This window comes from Nicotiana tomentosiformis, chromosome 9 (genome assembly GCF_000390325.3).
Source record: "Nicotiana tomentosiformis chromosome 9, ASM39032v3, whole genome shotgun sequence".
Taxonomy (NCBI): domain Eukaryota; kingdom Viridiplantae; phylum Streptophyta; class Magnoliopsida; order Solanales; family Solanaceae; genus Nicotiana; species Nicotiana tomentosiformis.
In genome coordinates this window covers 56,247,777-56,269,444 of record NC_090820.1, presented here as the reverse complement: position 1 = coordinate 56,269,444, position 21,668 = coordinate 56,247,777, and the positions used below count along the sequence as shown (strand labels likewise).

The 21,668-nt window shown below is 40.2% G+C and overlaps 1 long non-coding RNA gene across 1 annotated transcript; it reads right to left on the bottom strand.

The window, feature by feature from the left end:
- Positions 1-471: 471 nt before the first annotated feature.
- On the bottom strand, positions 472-10,872 carry LOC104102911 (uncharacterized). The gene is made up of 2 exons (XR_687792.4): positions 10,475-10,872; positions 472-829 (listed from the first exon to the last, which is right to left on the bottom strand). It is a non-coding gene; the product is annotated as an uncharacterized lncRNA (long non-coding RNA).
- Between the last annotated feature and the right edge of the window lie 10,796 nt (positions 10,873-21,668).

Genomic DNA, 21,668 nt, shown 5'->3' with positions numbered 1-21,668 from the left:
GAATAACTGAAGATCTACCAACACGTTCGCATCCTCAATCGAGACAACACCTCGAGACAATTATCAAACATATATGGCCCTCTCGTAGCCCATTCGCAGCATCACAAACCGTCAGTGCATAGATGATACTGGGTGCGCAATGTCGTATACGAATGGATGCAAGGGTATGTAAGTATGTGCTTCAAGCTAAATCAATGTCGAACGATAAGGAATGAAAGAAGTGAAATTTCCTAATAATTTTGTAGCCTCTCGAAGATAAGTACCGACATCTTCGTACCGATCTGCAAGACTCTACTAAACTTGCTTATGACTCGTACCACCTATGAACTTAGAGCTCTGATACTAACTTGTCACGACCCAAAATCACACCTTAGGAATCGTGATGGCACCTAGTCTCTAAGATTAGGTAAGCCTAACACATGATGAGATCTAACAGAGATAACCATCTTAACTATATAAAACTCAAACCGATAAATGAGATAACGTAACTAAAACTGAACAAATGTTATACAATCCCCAGAACCGATAATACAAAGTCATAAGCTCTACCGACATACACTAGAATTTCTAAATACAATAATGTTCTGAAATGAAGATAAACAACAGTAAAGATAATATCAGAAGGTGACTCTGAGGCATGCGAACGTCAAGAAGGTATACCTTGAAGTCTCCAGACGTGCAAACACAACTCTCAAGAACCAACACGATCAGAAGTGTCTAGATCTATACAAAAATGTACAGAAGCGTAACATGAGTACATCACAGCGGTACCCCATAAGTATCAAGAGTAACCTCAATGGAATAGTGACGAGGCAAGTCGAGACACTCACTAGACATAAAACATGTACAAGATATCAACATAAAGCTAGCAATAAAAAGAACATCAATGTGAGGCTAACAGCGTAAAGATTATTAATATAAAACCAATAGAGGAATAGTAAAAACACAATTGACAACAAGAAGTAAATGGGTAATAAAGCAGCAACATAATACGAACACAGATGAAATATAAATGAACTCAAATTTGGAAAACATGTGATAATTCAAGTAATCAAATTGTTCCCAACGCATGACTTACAACAAGAATTATCCCGAGACACCACACCTTGTAACCACAAATCATAAGCCACAAATCCAAATCTTACACGCATGGCACCTCGTGCCCACATTATCAATCACATTCGCACAGCAAAGTCCACATGCTACCATGTACATTGTATCCGTGTCAAATGTCAAATAAAATATTCGAGAGGTTTATTTAAATACAATAAGTCATAATAACAATTTTGAATAAAGGCGTCAAATGAGATAATGAGTTTATTTTAGAAAATAAATAAAGTAAAATAAAGTACAATTTATACAGAAATAGAATATCAAATGAGTTTAGTTTAGAAATCAATAACATAAAGTAAAATAGCGTATTAAAATTAAGAAAAATATCATATAAGTTAACGAATTAAATATAGAATTTGTTAAAGTAAGACGTGATAACAATTTCACGTAAAGTAAAACATCAAATAACGTAATGAGTTTAATTTGAGAACCCAATTAAAGTAAAATGTGATAATCATTTGAAAATAGCAAAGCACCGAATGAGATAACGAGTTCTATCTTAAGAGTCACATAAAATAAAGCATGTTAATAATTCTTTTATTTAAAACTACTATGTTACCAACAACTCAGCAGAGTATGAGATAATGACTCCGCGTAGGCAAATTCATCTAGAAACTCAATTTACCAAGTAACACAGAGGCATAGGTTGGCACATTAAAGCAACACAGCAAATCACGTAGAATGCATGACTCATATAAGAAGTCACAATCGTTCTCACACAAAATAACAACAAATAACCAAATACAATCAAAATACAAGTGAGATGATTTAGGGAAAAATCATAACCATTCAAATCAACAAGCCTTTCAAATGTAGAATGTACAACAAATTCACATTGAGGTACCACACCTTATATTCACAATTCACATATCACAATCACAATATTTCATTATATCACCGCGTGAGCCTTACATTTAGATTTTTGAAAAAAAAAATTCCGAAATAGCTACACAAGCTTTAGCCCCCTTATGTCGCAGCGTGGCTTCAAGCAATTCCTATACTAGCAACACGCAAATAAATTCCACCTTATGTCGCCGCATGCACATCAACACCTATCCTTATACCTCTGCATGCGCATCAATATCACAACACAATAACATATGGCACCACACGCGCCCATATACCAAAACTTGCCAAAATCAACAATATCAATGTTACCATAACACATAGCACACGGCTCAACCACAATGTATACAACAATCTCAAAATAAACAAATGAATGAGAAATACTTAACAAGGAAAGATATCTTAATAAACAACAACCTCAACCTCAATGTGCTAATAGCTTTCACGAATTCAACTTCAATAACTCAAAATGAAGGTATTCCCGCGAAATGACAATTTTCAATTCAAATGTATAACATAAGCTTAACAATGAAAGAGATAGTATGAAATAGTAACTACGTCTAAATACATGAGAATAACTCAACACGAAAAAATTTAATGTAATAACAACTCCAAATAAGAATAACTCAACAATAAAGGGGGTAACATGACATAAAAGAGGTAACATCTTCAATTAAGGCATATAAGAGAAAATTTGACAATAAGAGATAGAACATGTACTAATAACGTCAAACAAGGCATGTAAGAGTAAACTAAACAATGCAAGATATAACATGATATGAAAATATCAATAAAATGCATGAAAGAAGCCTAAGAGCCTAGACCGGTCAAAATATCACATATGAGCCCGTGTAAATACTCGTCACCTCGTGTCAACGTCTCCCAGACAATTTAATTAATACAAACAACTCAAATCCTAAGGGGTAGTTCCCCCACACAAAGTTAGGCGAGATACTTACCTCAAACAAGCTAATTTAATCTACTAATAAGTCATTTCCGTAAAAATCTACTTCCGGAAGGCTCGAATCGAGCCAAAATAACTTAATATCATAAATAAAAGCCATAGGAAACAAATTCAGGTAATAAAGATTCGATCTTTAACTAAAATCAAAAAGTCAACCCGGGGCTCGCAGCTCAGAATCCAACAAAACTCATAAATTCCGAACACTCATTATGATACGAGTACAACCATACCAAAGTCATTTAATTTTGACCTCAAATCGGCCTTCAAGTCATCAATTTATTTTTTAGAAAGCTTTTACTAAAATTTCTAATTTCTCCTTCAAGTAAATAATCAAACACTAAAATCGAGGTTGAAATTATGAAGTAATAACAAATATAAGTTAAAAATACTTACCCCAATCCAAGTAGTAAAAATCCCCTCCAAAATCGCCCAAATTGAGCTCCAAAACCTTGGGAGAAAAAATATCTAAATTTTGAAACAAGAAAAAAAATACAGCAGTTGTCCCAGCTCGAATCAGGTCCTAGATGATCCCGAAACTCACGTTGGATAAGCCCAACATGATCCTTGCAAGATTGTACCCAAGATAGTCTCTTGAATAACCTAATTTGGCCTTAAAATGAGGAAGATATGATGTTTTGAAGTTTTAAACGAAGTCGGAAGATTTTAGGGACATAAATGGCATTTTTGAAATTATTTACACCAGGAAAAAAAACCAGCAATAAGAAAATCTTCGTTTTAGCACCCAAAACTCATTCGGAACCTCCCGGACACAAACCATATATGCATTTCAATCATAAATCACGCTACGAACCTGCTTGCGCACTCAAAACACCGAAAAGATGTCATCTTGACCTGATATTGACCATGGTCAAACTTCAAATTATGAACTTAACTAGTTTCTCAACGAATGATCCAAAACACACTTGAGCCCCTCGGGACCCCATCCAATCATACCAACAAGTACAAATACATCATCCAAATTTATCCAAAGCCTAAAAACACCAACGGGAACATCACAACAAATAATCGAGGCTCAAACCGAATAAAATTTCTCTTAAATTGTTAAATTTTCATTCTTTCAAAAGAGTGTTCGAATCACACTGAAAAACTTCAGATTATTTTCAAACTTTGCGTACAAGTTCAATTCAACTATATAGACCTATCCAAATTCTCGGAATACCAATTGGAGTCCAATAACATCAAAGTCAACTCTTGGTCAAACATATGAACTCTTAAGTTTTTCAAATTGCGAACTTTCGACAAATAGTATCGAATTCTTCTAGGAACCTTCGAAACCAAATCCGAACATACGTACAAGTCCAAAATCATCATACAAACCTATCGAAACAATTAAAACCTAATTCCGAGTCCATTTACCCAAAAGTCAAATTTTGGTCAACTCTTCCAACTTAAAACTTCTAAAATGAGAATCATTCTTTCAAATTATTCCCGAACCGCTCGAAAACTGAAACCAACCATACATACAAGTTATAATACATAATATGAAGCTACTCAAAGTCTCAAACCACCAAATGAAATGCAAAAGCTCAAAACGACTGATCTGATCCTTAAATTGGGTTATTAGTAAGGGGCTTAGAATCTGATTGTCTCACCAGGTACTCATCTTTGTCTAAAAATATCACTTAAATTATTAAAATGTTAAGAGAAGAAACATATACCCAACATTAAAAGTCAAGAAGTAAATTAACCAAGAGAAAATCAAGAGTAGACACTTTTTATGGATACAACTGATTTTTACAGTTGCACAATTGCAACCAAAATAAGCAACAAAGTATGCTAAGGAAGTGGGAAGTGGTGGGTGTTATATTAACAAAAGAGGGCAAGTGGAGCAAAGCAACATGGAAAATTGGTTGTAAATTTCGAGCCATGCGACTTGACTTTATCAATTCCAAATTCCAAAATCATGAAAGTGGATGACCTAGAGAGCCAACTCTTATTCCATTATTCTCTCTATCTATATTGAAAACCACAAATGCATTTTCTTTCATGGTAGTCAAGGGAAATAAGGATATCAATAATGAAGATAGCCTCCTCTTTTCAGCTTCTAGCATTTTTGCCTTGAAAGCCCACATCACTTCAGAACCTTATCAAATTCTTTTAACAAACTAGTCTTCTTCAACCTCAGTTTGTAATTGGATCAGAATCACTTGTGGCTTTCGTCATCAAAGAGTTATTTCATTGAATATTTTGGACATGGGCTTAACTAGTACAATCCCACCACAACTCGGCAACCTTTCTTTTCATGTTTCACTTGATCTAAGCTGGTGGAATTTCCATGGTAAAGTTGTAAGTTACTTCTTCATTTAAGTGGTCCACATTCATGTGAAAGACCATTTCTTATTTTTCTTATTTATTGTTGAAAGTATATGTATTTACCGAACGGGCTAGACCAGGCTGGGTGGGGAAAAAACAATCGTCCAGTTAAGGGTGCGGGCTAGTTAGTAGGCTGGGGGATCGGGCTGTTAGTGGGTTGGGATATTTTGGGTTTAGCTGGGCCCGTTTGGGTTCAGGCCTACCTATATGCTCATTTCCCCTCCAATCGGAGTGCAGGTCCTCGTCGACCAGGTAAGTATATCACCCCTTAATCCGTCTTTCCTTTCCCTCTCTTGTTCTCCCCCTTGCTTTTTGTCCCTTTTTATCCCCTGTATCTCTCTCTCCTCCCATCTCTCTATATCTCTTTCCTAGTCAAGATCCGCCTATGTTCCTTATGTGGGTTTGGATGAGGCGCTTCTGGCATGACTTAGATGGGTTGGTGCGACGAATTTCGCATATCGAGAAACTTATCATAGAAGGAGATTTCAATGGCCATATTGGGACGTCATCTGGGGATTATGACGGGGTATATGACGGCATCGATTTTGGTGTCAGAAACATAGGGGGTACTTAGTTGTTAAATAATGCTAAAGCATTTGAGTTGGTGATTGCTAACTCGTGTTTTCAGAAGAAGGATATTTTGGGTTTAGTTGGGCACGTCCGGGTTCAGGCCTACTTGTACGGTCCTTTCCCCTCCAACCGGAGTGCAAGTCCCCGGCGACAAAGTAAGTATATCACCCCTTAATCATTCCTTCCTTTCCCTCTCTCGTTCTCCCTCCTTGTTTTTCGTCCCTTTTTCTTTCTTGTATATCTCTCTCCTTCCGTCTCTCTATATCCCTTTCCTAGTCAAGATTTCCTATGTTCGCTCTGTCAGGGTACACGCCGACAGGACCAGATTTTCATAGAGTACCGATTTTCAACGACATTCGGCGGCAAGTGGAGCGCACGCGCCGATGATTGGAGGCATCACTGTTCAAACAACCCCGACTTGATTCCACGTTCTAAATTTCTTGAATTGGTAGTTTTCAAATTCTGGTATTGAGCTATATTGTTATATCTCTTGTTGCTTTAATTCTTTTACTGCATGTCACTTTTTTTATTTTTTTTGTGGTTGTACTCTTACTTGGTTACTTATTTTTGCGTGATTGTGTAGCATCATTGATTTGTTATTCATCATTTATACTGGTTATTCGGAGTTTAATCGCTTTGACTTGTTTCCCAATTCTTGTTGTGTCCCTTGATTTTAGGAAATTTTCCCCCTAGTGGTTTACTATTGTAGCTCTTCTGATTTTGTTTCCTTATGTTGTGACTAGGAATATTGCATTAATTTGAATTGATTATTATCCCTTAGACTATAGTGGCTGTGGTGAGCAATGCTAGAGTAACGTCAAGTCCTCGGGTAGGGCGGGGGATTGGAGCCAAAGGTAGTAAGGGGGTAAGGGAACCTCTAGGCTGCGATTTGGATCATGAAATATAGGGACATCGACGGGGAAGTCCATAAAATTAGCGAAGATTCTCCAGTAGAGGAATATCAACATAGCATGTATCCAGGAGACTAGATAGGTAGGGACTAAGGCATGTGGGGTATAAGTTGTGGTACTCGAAGGGATGAAGGGAAAGAATGGGGTAGGCATTTTAGTCGATAGGGAACTTAGAGAGCTAGTGGTACAGGTTATGAGGGTGATTGACAGGTTGATGGCTATTAAGATAGTTGTGGGAGGATGTACCTTTAACATAATTAGTGCCTATGCGCCTCAGGTGGGTTGGACGAGGAGCTTAAAAGGTGCTTCTGGGATGACTAAGATGTGTTGGTGAGGGGAATTCTGCAGATCAAGAAACTTATCATAAAAGGAAATTTCAATGGCCATATTGGGACGTCGTCTGGGGATTATGACGGGGTACATGATGGCTTCGATTTTTTTGTCAGAAACGAAGGAGGCACTTCGCTATTAGATTATGCTAAAGTATTTGATTTGATGATTGCTAACTCATGTTTTCAGAAGAAGGATTTTTTGGTTTTAGTTGGGCTCGTCCGGGTTTGGGCCTACCTGTACGGTCTTTTCCCCTCCAACCAGAGTGCAGGTCCCTGGCGACCAAGTAAGTATATCACCCCTTAATCCTTCCTTCTTTTCCCTCTCTCGTTCTCCCCCTTACTTTTCATCCCTTTTTCTCTCATGTATCTCTCTCTCCTTCCGTCTCTCTCTAACCCTTTCCTGGTTAAGATCTGCCTCCATTCACTCTGTCGGAGTACGTGCTGGCCAGACCAGATCTGCATAGAGTATCAATTTTCGGCGTACATCCGACGGCAAGTAGAGTGCACATGCTAGTGACTGGTGGTGTCACTATTCAGACAACCCCAACTTGATTCCATGTTCTAAATTTCTTGAATTGGTATTTTTTTTAATTCTAGTATTGAGCTATATTGTTATACCTCTTGTTGCTTTAATTCTTTTACTACCTGTCGATTTGTTTTTTTCGTTTATGTGGTTGTACACTTAGTTACTCATTTTTGTGTGATTGAGTAGCATCCTCGATCTGTTATTCATCGTTTATACTCGTTATTCGGAGTCTAATAGCTTTGACTTGTTTCCCCATTCTTGCTATGTCCCTTGATTTTAGGAATTTCTCCCCCAGTGTTATACTAATGTAGCACTTACGATTTTGTTGCCTTGTGTTGTGACTAGGAATATTGCATTAATTTGAATTGATTATTATACCTTATACTATAGTGGTTGTGGTGAACAATGATAGAGTAAGGTCATGTCCTCGGGTGGGGCGGGGGGTGGGGGCCAAGGGTAGTAAGGGGGTAAGGAAACCTCTACGATGTGATTTGGATCCTGGAATATAGGGACATTGACGGGAAAGTCCATAGAATTAGCGAAGATTCTCCAGAAGAGAAAGATCAATATAGCATGTGTCCAGGAGACTAGCTGGGTAGGGACTAAGGCACGCGATGCTGATGGATATATGTTGTGGTATTCGGGGGGATGAAGGGGAAGAATGGGGGAGGCATCTTAGTCGATAGGGAACTTAGAGAGCTATTGGTAGAGGTTAAGAGAGTGAATGACAGGTTGATGTCAATTAAGATAGTTGTGGGAGGATGTACCTTCAACATAATAAGCGCCTACGCGCCTCAGGTGGGTTTGGACGAGAAGGTTAAAAGGCACTTCTGGGATGACTTAGATGGGTTGGTGCGGGGAATTCCGCACATCGATAAACTTATCATAGGAGGAGATTTCAATGACCATATTGGGACGTCATCTAGGGGTTATGACGGGGTACATGGCGTCTTCAATTTTTGTGTCAAAAACGGAAGAGGTACTTCGCTGTTAGATTATGCTAAAGCATTTGACTTGGTGATTGCTAACTCATGTTTTCAGAAGAAGGAGGAGCACTTGGTCACCTTCCAAAGTACGATGGCCAAGACCGAAATTGATTATCTACTACTCAGGAGGTGCAATAGTGGTTTATGCACGGATTACAAGATCATCCTGAGCGAGATTCTCACGACCCAGCATAGGCTATTTGTTATGGAATTAGCGATCATGCGAATAAGGAATAATACAGTTATGGGTTGTCTACGTTGGATCTAGTGGGGTGCCTTGACTAAGGACAAAACCCAATAGTTGGGGGAGAAGCTACTAGTTATTGGGGGCTGGAGGAGTAGTGGGTACGCGAGTTGTATGTGGACCATGATTCTGAATTGTATTAGAAAAGTTGTGAGAGAGGTGTTAGGGGTCTCGAAAGGGTTCGTTGGTGGCCATAAAGGGGACTGGTGGTGGAATGAAGAGATCCAAGAGAAAGTGAAAGCCAAGAAAACGGCGTATTTGAAGCTAGTCGAGAGCGTAGATAAGGTGGAGATGAGGGCTAACAGGGAGTGGTATAAGAAGGCTAAGAAGGGGGCGAAGTTAGCGATTACTGAGGCTAAAACTACGGCTTTTAGACGTTTGTATGAGGAGATTGGGGATAAGAAGCTTTATAGGCTGGCAAAAGTGAGAGAAAGAAAGGCATGTGATCTAGATCAAGTGAAGTTCATAAAAGACGAGGAAGGTAGAGTTTTGATGTATGAGGCGCAAATCAGGCAGAGATGGTAGTCATACTTCCATAAACTCTTGAATGACGGGGGAGGTAGGAACATTTTGTTGTGGGATTTGAAGCACTTTGGGAATCATCGAGATTTTGGGCTCTGTGGTCGCATGAGAGTGGAAGAAGTCGAGGGGGCGATGCTTAGGATGAGCAGGGGGCTACCAGATTAATTATTTAGTTGATGCTTGTTTTTAATAATGCATGAATATTTATCTCTTCCAATTTTTATACAAATGAGAGAAGGCAAGCGCAATTCAATCAAAACTCGAGGAACTATTTTCTTATACATAATAAAAATATTATTCATTTTAAGGAAGCAAATAGTAACATCTTATTGTCCAATGCAAACCACATCTTATTTGACATGCACCTCCAAAAGGTAAGTAACTGTATATGCCACACAAATACTATTATAAAAGTATACATGACATTTCTCTTAAATATTCTCACACCATCTATAAAATTGCTTAACAAAGATGATAAATAAAGTAACATTGTTCGAATAGTAACTAAATATATTAAGTGGTTTCTTTTAAAAGTTAGTACCAGTAAAATATTTGGAAGTTAATATTATAATGTTTAGCACTATGATAAGTTTAACACAAACATTACTATTAAAGTAGAATCTTCCGGTTCCAAAAATCTTATTTTTATGTTTTGGCCTTATGTATGACTAAACAAAAAGATCATGCTGATATGCAATTAGGCTTTCCAGTCAATTGCAACTTTATTTGTTTGGGACACTCAAAGGTGTTCATTGTGAAATATTTTCAAACACCTTCTGAGCACGGAAATTCTAATACTGTTTAAAACATATCCAGAACTGATTTCCCTAGAAAATTCTGGAAAATCCAATTTAACATGCCACAAACATTTCAGTCCTAGGTAGTGCCAATAATTAAAAGTAAGAGTGAAAATTAATCAAGCACACAACCTCACAAATAAAGTGTATGACTTCACTTGGAGTACATCTCATGAAACCCAAATCAAATGACTCACAAGAAAAACCCCAACTCATTTTTCACCAACACATTTAGGGTACCAAATTAGGTATTAACCAAGTAATTTTATTCACCCATTTACAAATAAAATTGCAGAGGAAAAAAAATGTAAAAAATATTGTTAACTTACCAAACATATGGAACTTTGTGGTGTCTCACATCAGTTGGTAAGAATATAGAGGAGCAAGATTTGTGACTCTTTGTTGCTCCTGTTAAATTACTTACCCTAGGTTGTGTGTGAGTTGGGATGTGTACTGGAGAAGAAATACGATAGTTTTTGCCGGAGCCATGACGGAAAGCCTTCCCGGATTGACTGGCGCAAGAGGTTAGGGTTCGAGGTTAAGAGAAGGGGCTGGATATGTTCTGATGTTTAAGAGGCAAGTTGGAGGAATACAAAAAGGTCTAGGGCTGGATATAAGAAAAAGGTAAAATCCAGTTTAGTAAAATTAGAAGAGGGAAAATATGAGGGGAAATCAAATAACCGTTGCTACAGATGAATCTAATACCGGGACCGGTGCCGTAGATTTATCTTTGGCAACGGTTATTTTTACTACTGCAACGGTTATTTTACTACTGCAACGGTTATTTTACTACTGCAACGGTTTACTCTTAGAACTATTTCAGTAGGGGGTAATGTCTTATGCAACGGTAATAACAGGTGCAGTATATGGTCTATTGCAACGGTTATGTCATTGTTGCTAAAACATCTGTTCCAATAGGCTTATTTTCTAGTAATGGAGAGGTGCCATGGTGTATGTTATTTGAAGATGATAGTTTGATTAATGAGACGCGGTGTTGTATTAACGAGAGGCTAGAGGTTTAGAGACAAACTCTTGAGTCTAAAGTTTTCAAATTGGGCAGGACTAAGACAGAGTACTTGGAGTGCAAGTTCAACGACGTTACCCAGGAAGCGGACATAGATGTGAGGCATGATACACAAGTCATACCTAGGAGAGATAATTTCAAGTATCTTGGGTCTATAATACAAGGTGATGGGGATATTGACGAGGATGTCACGCACCGTATCGGAGCAGGATGGATGAAATAGTGGCTCGCTTTCGTAAGAATGTACCACTGAGAATTAAGGATAAGTTCTACAAAGTAGTGGTTAGACTGACCATGTTGTATGGGTAAAGTGTTGGCCGGTCAAGAACTCGCATGTCCAGAAAATAAAAGTAGCCGAGATGAGGATATTGAGATGGATGTCTGGGCATACCAGGTTGGATAAGATTAGGAATGAAGTTATTCGGGATAAGGTGGGAGTGGGCCCCTTGGAGGATAAGATGTAGGAGGCGAGGTTGAGATCGTTCGGGCATATTAAGAGAAGAAACATAGAATCACTAGTGAGGAGGTGTGAGACATTAACCTTGGTGAGCATGAGGAGGTGTAGAGGTAGGCCAAAGAAGTCTTGGGGAGAGGTGATTAGGTGGGATATGGCGCAGTTGGAGCTTATTGAAAATATGACTCTTGATAAGAAGGTGTGGATGTTGAGGATTGGGGTAAAAGATTAGTAGGTAGCCAAGTGTCTCCTTTTGTCTTCCTAAGTTTGTTAGCATTAGTGTTAGTTTGTTATCTAATTATTCTTAGATTGTTATTACTACCGTTTATTTTATACCTTAGTTTCAGCCCTTTTTTTATCTTACAGTTGTTTATACGTGTTGTCATTGCTTCTTTTTATCTTTTCTTTAGCCGAGGGTCTTCCGGAAATAGCCTCTCTGCCTTCTAAGGTAGGGGTAAGACTGCATACATCTCACCATCCCCAGATCCTATTTGGGGGAATTTGCTGGGTTTATTATTGTTGTTGTTGTTTTATTATTTCTTGTTCAATATAATTAATACTTGAGTCTTTACAAACTTCTAAATTATAAAATAAGTATTTTAAGACATAAATAAATTTGATATTAAGTGGTAATATTTATTAATATATTGATGATTTCTCAGTTTAGTAGTAACTTATACCATTTGACTTATCTAACAGGTTGGGTTAGGTGCCATCATGACTTGATGGGGTTTCGGATCGTGACATAGACTTAATCGTTTAGAATTCCCGTCATGACTAGGATTCTGATCCCTCGCTCGCAATGCGGACCTCATTGTGAAAATTGTTTCCTTGTGCCTAGCAGCTTTTTTGCAATGCAAGGTCATTAAGCGAAGAGATTGGCACGGCTAGGCCCCATATCGTGAGGGGCCTCACATCAACAAGAGTTTGTTGCACCAAACATTTGGCTCATGAACAGCTCTTGCGACTAATTTTGTGATTTCATGAACCTTACCAGGTGAGCTTCTCATGACGAGGCTTGTTTACTCTTAAAAACGGATAACAATTAAATTTATACGCGGTTTTAAGGATATGCGGATTAATTCAATACAAGTGATTAATGACGTTAGATTAAGAATAATAAAATTCATAGTAAATGGCCAAACCAATAATAAGAGTGAGTCCGAGCTAGGTTAATGGGTTAATGAGAAACCTGCCTTCAGTTCCGAGCTTGCACTTATGAAGAACTTATGAACAAAAAATAAGAACTTTGAATAACTTTTAGAACAGAGAGAATTGAAGTATATTGCCCTGGTATGTGTGTTACAATGTTCTTTAATGAATAATTAGCTTCCCTTTTATATAGTAGGGGAATTTTACCCTAGGTACAATTCTAAGAAAGGTAAGAAATCTTTTTTTTTCGCTAATTACTGATTTTCTGCCGATACGGGCCGAGATTCACGACGTGATATCCAGCTGGACACGGATATCACGGCCCTTTGTTAGTCATGTGCGGTCGTTTGGTAAAGCTCACCGAAGTCTTGGGACTCGAACCGGACATGGGAGATGTGGTCCTGATGGCTCCGAGGGTAGGTGTTTTGCTCGGGCCCTGATAAGAGAGGCTCTTGGTTTTGATTCTGATTCTTTACAGTCACGTCCCTACTCAGTTTTCCTCACCGAAAAACCGGGGTGCTCATTGGACTCGGTTTTACCCGTATACAAATAGTTCCCTCATTTCTCAAAGAGTAAGTTTGCCGAAATAATGGGAAATGACATATGTTCTCCGGTTCCATCCTTCATATGCTAGGACGAAGGATCTGAAACGTTCCATCAGTCGCGTCGTTCTAACTTTGAACACGTGTCGCTCATCGGTTGGTTGCCCCCGAATGTGAAGCGTCGCCTGTTTCCCTATAAAAGTTTCCACCCTTTGCTCTTTTTCTACCTTTCAACCAAATTATTACATTCGAGCTTTCCACCTATCATAAAACCTCTTTCAAACCTTCATATCTTCATCCTTGTTCTTCAATTTTCATAGTGATTTCCAGGTTTTTACCCAGATTTCCTTCAAATTTTCATACTCTGTTCTTCATTTTCAGAACTCGTTTTTTCAAAACATCACATTCTTTCTTCAAATTTTCAAATCTCTCCAGATAACAATGGCTAAAACATCCAAATTTGTTCCTTAACAAGTTGCCTCTTCATCTTCCCAATCGACCGCCGGTATTGAGGCTGTTGCTCCTGAAGTAGTTGCCCTCGAAATGGTTTCTCCCAAGGTAGTTGCCCTTGTGCCTCCCTTGAAAGTGTTCATTCCCGGGGGCTGCTCAATTACAGACACCTTTAAGGTCTAGAAACTCTCACACAAGCACGACCGGGGTGAAGGAGCATCAAGGTACATATGCTCTGTGACAGAAGATGTTCTTCCCATAGTTCGAAATGACTGCAACTGGGAAGGCAAGGATGTAGTAGTCCTCGGGCCTGATGACTCCATTACTACCCATGTGGAGGGGTACTTAAGTGTATACACTTACCCCTTCACACTAGGCCCGGTAGACCCGATTGTTCTGGGCTTTTTCAAGAGGTACGAAGTATGCCTCGGGCAAATACACCCATCATTATAGAGGATCGTGATCCTCCTTCGCTACTTTGTGAACAAGACCGAGTCCCTTCAGTTCATGATCGATCATCTACTTCGATTATACAGTCCCCAAATTTTCTGAGAGGGACTGATCAAGCTTACTCGTAGGGCCAGCAAGGCCTATTTTTCAAGTATTGATGAGGACCAAGACTGGGGCTGGCAGGGACACATCGTTCGGGTTAAGACCGAAGTCTTGATTCCCCCCGAGTACATGCCATTCCCTGAGAAGTGGAACGCATCTCGTAAGTGAAATTTCTCTCTAAGCGTCAAAGATTTTCTTTTCCTTCAATTTCTTTCTTCTCATTCATACTTGTGGTTGTGCAGATGTCGCCCAGGTTTCAAATGCGGTCCCCAGCTAAAGGAATAGATCTAGGGCATCTGTACTCATATGACGTACCCCGAGCGTGCATGGCACAGGCTTTCGAAGGGCTAGTGGGGGCATTCTCATGGTAAGGCCTCTTTCATAATAGTTAATACCATGCTTCTTATCTTTCAACATACTGACTTTCCTTTCCCTCTGATGTTGTAAGTTTTCCTAAGACCACCAAACTTAGACCTTTGGAAGGAGACGAAGATGTGTTCTTGCCCGTTGATTCCTCCGATGCGGGGCATCCCGGGGCTGCCATGGAGGAAAAGAAGAAAAGGAAGAGAAAACCTTTCGGGCTCCCCGGGCTCCGAAGTGAATAAACCAAATAAGAGGGTTGCCCACAAACCCAGGAGGAGCTCTAGCTCCTGGGTGCTGGACTCCAACTCTCTCCTCCAGTTCAGGGACGAGTAGGAGGATGAGCTTCTTTTCGTTACCCATAGGACGACCTTTCCCGGGGAACAGGAGGCATCCGAGGGGGAAAATCGCGAGGTCGACTCCCCTCATACTCAAGAGATCGATGTGGAGACCTGGGGTGGGACTCCTCAGGATGCAGACTCTGCTCCGAAGGAAGCGCCCGATATAATAAAGATTTTGGGGACGCCCTCCTATACTGAGTCCATGCTCGAGGAGGCCCAAGCAAGAAAGGAGAAGTCCAACGAAGGTGTCCATGGTGCGGACGATCCCATTCACTCCTTTTTTTATGGTGTGGACTTGTCCGCTTTGGAAGATTTCTCTGGGCTATGCGACCTGGAAGTTCCAAAGAAGGACACATCCTTGGAAGCTGGCGAGCCGAGTTCGATCCCGAAATTAATCAACCAGTTCCCTGCTCCGAGTGTGGATCGCAATCGCAAGAGATCGGTTATTCTGACTGCCTCGGAGGATGCTCGGGTTTTGTCTGCTCTTGTGCGGATAGCTAGCTACCTCTGATGCCTAGTGACCGAGGAGGACTAGGCAAAAATGAATGAGGTGAACGTGTTGTGCCTTTTCAATGAGGCGCAGTAGGCGCTGAACCGGGTAAGGCATCATTACTTTCCATCTAACTTTACTTAGATTTTGATATTTCTCACGATTCTTATCTTTTTGCAGGCCTCGGTACTTCATCACGAGAGCTTTCTTCGGTACCGGGTCGAGGTCATTCAGTTTGAGTTTGAGGTTAAGGAGCTTGCCCAAAAAAGGGATATGTACAAGCTTCTCAACAAGCAACAAAAAAGGGTCATTAAGAACCTTCAGGCCGAGATGGATGGGGCTCAGAAATAAGCATCGGTCCTAAGGCGGGAGCATGCCGACATGGTTGAAAAGGTAAAGGTTTTCAAAGTTAGAAACAAGGATCTGGTTGCAGTGGCTAATGACAATACATCGCAGGTCCAACAGAAGATCGACCAGATCGACTAAATCGACCAACTCAAAAAGGAGATGGACGAGATCCAAGTAATGGCCGACGAGTGGAAAAGCAAGATGGATCTGCTGGCCTCAGAGAACGAGACCGCCCAGGCCAAATAGTCTTCGGTAGAAGTTCAACTTCGGGTGGCAAAAGAGAAAGCTGATAAACGAGATCTACAAAATGACGATCTCTGAACACAACTTGGCTCGACCATCGCTGAATGGGATGCTCTTGGTAAAGATCTCGAAGTATCTAAGTCAAAGTTGGTAATAACCTCGGCCGATGCTGATGAGATGGTGGCTTAATACAAGGCGATATCGAAGCAGCCGAGGCTCGAAGGGAGACCCTCGAGGAGATCCATGCCCAAGGCTTTGACCTATCTGTCGAGATCGAGGAGGCAAAAAGACTTGAGGTCGAGGCGAAAAAGCTAGCTAAACCCGAATGTGAGGAGGGCTCCGAAGAATTCGAAGGTCCCGATGGTTCTGGTGACGAATCGGGCTCCGGTGAAGATGCGTAAATGCCTTAGGATTTTTAGTTTTTGTATTTTGTACATATGTTTTGTTCAGTTCGAGGCCGTTTTTATTGGGCCTTTGTAAAGTTATTCTGGAATATATAAAATTTCCCCTTTTGGCAATTACTATTTTAGCATCTTTTCATAATTGCAAATATTTCTAATGCCTTAGCACAGAATCAAGCGTAGTAATGATTCATTTATTTTTCGGAGGTCAGAACAGAACCTGACCTCGATGCAATTTTTGCTCGAAACTTTTGAAAACTCGGAGTGACCAGAAGTTTTCCCGAGATGAAGTTTTCCCAAGATGCTTAAGTGTTCTTAGACGATGTCTTTGCCGACGGTAACTTTTTAGCAGGTTTAGAAGTTTTTGTTGAAGGCCTAACATTTTGATTACGGGATTTGGACATCTCCGAGCAATGTTTTAGCGCAGTCATAGCCTTTTAGGTTTAGGCACTACCTAATAGGTTTTGTGCCTCCGAATTTTGATAACCCAAGTTGCCCGAACTTATTTCGGACGACAGTCCCCGAGCCAGGGTAGCCCTTGGGCTCGGACAGGGGTAGCCCTTAGGCTTGATAGTCCCCGGGTAGGGATAGCCCTTAGGCTCGATGCTTTAAGAGGTAAAAATATGTAATAGAAAGGTAGAAACTTTCTTTCATTTCTATGCGTAAAGTATAAGATCAAAAGCGTGTAAAGCTTGTATTATGGCTAAGGTGGCCTACGTGGGCACGGTTCACTTGATTGTTTGGCCCTTACAATAAATTCTAACCACCGAGCCTAGGCTGTTAAGCACAAAGTTTCCTTCTTTCCTTGCTAAGAAGCTTGACCCGAGGGTGACGGCCCCCAATATTTGAGGTTGATCTTGAGAGGGCTCGGATACTGTTGATGAGACCATTGACTGCGATTTAAAACCGGTCTTCGATTCTAAGTTAGCACGACTTACTGTTGCCTCATTAAAAACCTTGCCAGAAAACCCATTAGGGAAAAAACCAGTTCAAGGGGAAAAGAGTGTAATGCATGCTTTCAAACCTAATAGTCACATTCTCCTTTGATTGTTGCCTGCAAGTGTTAGTCCAATTCGTAATACTATAAAAGGTGAATGAGGTTGTACCTTAGCAGTAGTACCGCTTTAAGTGCATCACGTTCCAGTTGTTCGGTAGCTGTGCATCGTTTCCTGCTTCGAGTTGTATGAACCTTTACCGGTAATCCCAATAACTCGATATAGTCCTTCCCAATTTAGCCCCAGCTTCCCTTTGTTTCGGTTTCGGGTGTGCAGTGTTACTTTTCTTAACACCAAGTCCCTGATATTGAAGTGTCGGAGATTGGTTCTTCGGTTGTAATACCTTTCTATCCGCTGCTTCTGGGCGGCTAACTAAACTAGGGCGGCATCGCGCCTTTCATTCAATAGTTCCAGGCTCATGTTCATGGCCTCAGGATTTGATTACTCGGTCGTATATCAAAACCTAAGGCTTGGTTCTCCAACTTCGAACGGTATTAGTGCTTCGGTGCCATAGACAAATGAAAACGGAGTGTCCCAGGTACTAGATTTGGAGGTTGTACGGTATGCCCACAAGACTTCGAGCAGAATTTTCTTCCATTTCCCTTTGGCATCAGTCAACCTTTTCTTTAGGTTTTGAAGTATGGTCTTGTTTGTTGATTCTCCATGTCCGTTCCCACTAGGGTGATAGGATGTTGACAAGATCTTTTTGATCTTATGGTCTTCGAAAAATTTGTTTACCTTACTGCCGATGAAATGCTTCCCGTTATCACACACTATCTCGGCCGGTATTCCGAACCAACATAATATGTGGTCCCAAATGAAGTCGATGACTTCTTTTTTCTGGACCTTCTCGAACGCTTGAGCTTCGACCTACTTAGAAAAATAATCGATCATAAATAGTATGAATTGAGCCTTACCGGGTACCCATGGTAGGGGACTGACAATGTCCATTCCTTGAAGCGATGCAACGTTACTTGTAATTTGTCTAAATACCTTCGCATTCATTCCTCTTTTACTTCGAACGTCCCATTGACCCAATTTACCACAAGGAGGGAGTCACACTTAACTTCGACCACTTCGGCCCCCAGGCTTTTAGCCAATTCGAGACCTGCAATTATGGCCTCATACTCGGCCTCATTGTTAGTCAATTTCACAGTTCTAATAGTTTGCCTAACTACTTTACCCATAGGCATCTTCAACACGATGCCGAGTTCGGACCCCTTTGCGTTTGAGGCACCATCCGTGAAGAGTGTCCAGATTCCCGAGAAAGTCCCTGAGGTTAGCAATAATTCTTTTTTGACTTCGGGAATTAAGGTCGGGGAAAAGTCGACCACAAAGTCTGCCAAAATATATGACTTGATGGTGGTTCGGGGTCGATATTCGATATCGCACCCCCTAATTTCTACGGCACATTTGACCAACCAGCCCGAGATCTCGGGCTTATGCATTATGTTCCTTAGTGGGTAAGAAGTTACGATGCATATGGGGTGGCATTGAAAATACGGCTTTAACTTTCTGGAGTCGCTTAGCAAAGCGAGCGCCAATTTTTCTAGGTGAGGGTACCTTGTTTCGGCCTCGCCTAGAGTTTTACTAACATAATAGATAGGAAATTGTGTACCTTCCTCTTCCCGGACTAAGACTCCACTAAATGTGTAAGGCCCCGTAAAAGTTTACCTAAAACCCGAGGTTTTGTGGTGCCAGGCACGTAGCCTATATCTATTCCACCCTACAGAATGGCACCGGAATTAAAGGAACTAAAGGAGCAGCTGAAGGAATTGTTAGAAAAGGGTTTCATCCATCCAAGTGTGTCGCCTTGGGGCACACCAGTCATTTTTGTAAGGAAGAAAGATGGGTCACTGAGAATGTGTATTGACTATCGGCAGCTTAACAAGGTCACGATCAAGAATAAGTACCCATTGCCAAGGATAAATGACTTGTTTGACCAATTACAGGGTGCTAAGTACTTCTCCAAGATTGATTTAAGATCAAGGTATCACCAATTGAAGATCAGAGAGCAGGATATTCTGAAAACAGCTTTCAGGACCCGGTATGGGCACTTTGAATTTTTGGTAATGTCCTTTGGGCTAACAAATGCGCCGGCAACGTTTATGGATCTTATGAATCGAGTCTTCAAGCCTTTTCTTGACTCCTTTGAGATAGTGTTCATTGACGATCTTCGGGGACATTCACGCAGTCAAGAGGACCATGCTGATCATCTCGGGGCAGTCTTGCAGACCCTGTATCAGCACTAGTTGTATATGACATTTTCGAAATGTGAATTTTGGCTTGAATCAGTCACGTTCTTAGGTCATGTTGTCTCTAGAGAAGGAATTAAAATTGATCCTCAGAAGATTTCAACGGTGAAGAATTGGCCTAGACCTACTACCCCAATAGAGATTCGCAGTTTCTTGGGCTTAGCTAGGTATTATAGGAAGTTTGTGAAGGGATTCTCTACTCTTGCCTCTCCGTTGACTAAATTGACGCAGAAGGCGGTTAAGTTACAATGATCAGATGCTTGTGAAAGGAGCATCCAGGAGTTGAAATCAAGATTAACTACAGCACCGGTGTTGACCCTACCAGAGGGCACATATGGGTTTGTGGTATATTGCGATGCTTCAAGAATTGAACTTGGGTCTGTATTAATGTGTGATGACCCAAAAGATTATCTTTAAATTTAATAATTAATTCTTTATTCTAAGACCTCGAAAAGCACTATTTATCACTCCTCGACTTGCATGTTGAGTGCGTAAAAATTTTCGGAAAGTTTTTATGTGAAAAATATATTAAAATGTGAAATAGAGCTTTAAAACTCAACTGAGTTGACTTTGGCCAACATTTTGAGCAAACAGACTCAGATATGTATTTTAACAGTTTCGGTAGGTCCGTATCCTGATTTGGGACTTGGGAGTATGCCCGATATTTAATTTGGAGGTCCCTGGCTTGAATTATCGCCAGTTGGTGAAAACTAGAAGCCTAAAGGCTAAAAGATTTCAAAGTTTGACCACATATTGAATTTTATTGATATCGGGGTCGGATTCGAGTTCTAAAAATTTTCATAGGTCCATTATGTCATTTATGACTTGTGTGCAAAATTTGAGATCAATCGGACTTGATTTGATAGGTTCTGGCGTCGTTTGTAGAAATTGAAAGTTTCAAAGTCCATTAGGCTTGAATCTATGTGGGATTCATGTTTTTAGTATTGTTGGATGTGATTTGAGGTTTTGACTAAGTTTGTATGATATTTTAGGACTTGTTGGTATATTTGGTTGAGGTCTCGAGGGCCTCGGGTGGATTTCGGATGGTTAACGGAATTTAATTTTGGTATTTCAAGAACGTTTCGACGTCGCTTCTTCAAGAATAAGTGGTATCCCATTAAGAAAATGAGTTCAAAATTCAGTTTTTATAGAATCATTAGATCTGTATTGAAATTGTGGAGCCATAGCAAAAAGAATCGTCGAATTCGGACATCGAATGAGAGAGTTATGCCCATTTCCGTGTCGGGAATGATTTTTCGTAGCCGCCAGCGCCCGGGGTAGCGTGGGACGCTAGCCCTGGCGCTGGTAATTATTGGTGTTATGGAAAGTGCGCCACAGGCAGCGCCCCACGCTACCTGTGGCGCTCAAAAATGTCAGAGACCCATAAAACGGGGAGTTTAGCTATTTTTACTCATTTTTGAGTTTGGGGAGCTTGGTTTAGCCGATATTTGGGCGATTTTCACGGGAAAAAATTGGGATAAATGTTCCTTATCCTATATTGATTATATTTCATGATTCCATACTCATTTACATCATGAATCCGTGAATTTATGGAAGAAAAATCATATTTTTATAAAATCTTCCAAAAACGAAATTTTAAGATTTGAAGGTCCATTTCACATCAGAATTTGATAAATTTTGTATGGTTGGACTCGTCTCGGAATGGGTGTTCGGATTTCGTAAGTTTTTCCGAGATTTGATATGTGGGGCTCACTGTTAATTTTTAAAGCGAATTTCAGATTTTATCCTGAAAATTAGTAAATTCATATGGAATTAATTCCTACGATTTGTATTGAGTATATCGAATTGTTTGTCAATAGATTTAAAGCTTTTGGAGTCGAATTTAAAAGAAAAAGTTGTAGTCAAGAAATTGATTGAAATTGCAAAGCGAGGTAAGTGTCGTAGTTAACCTTGAC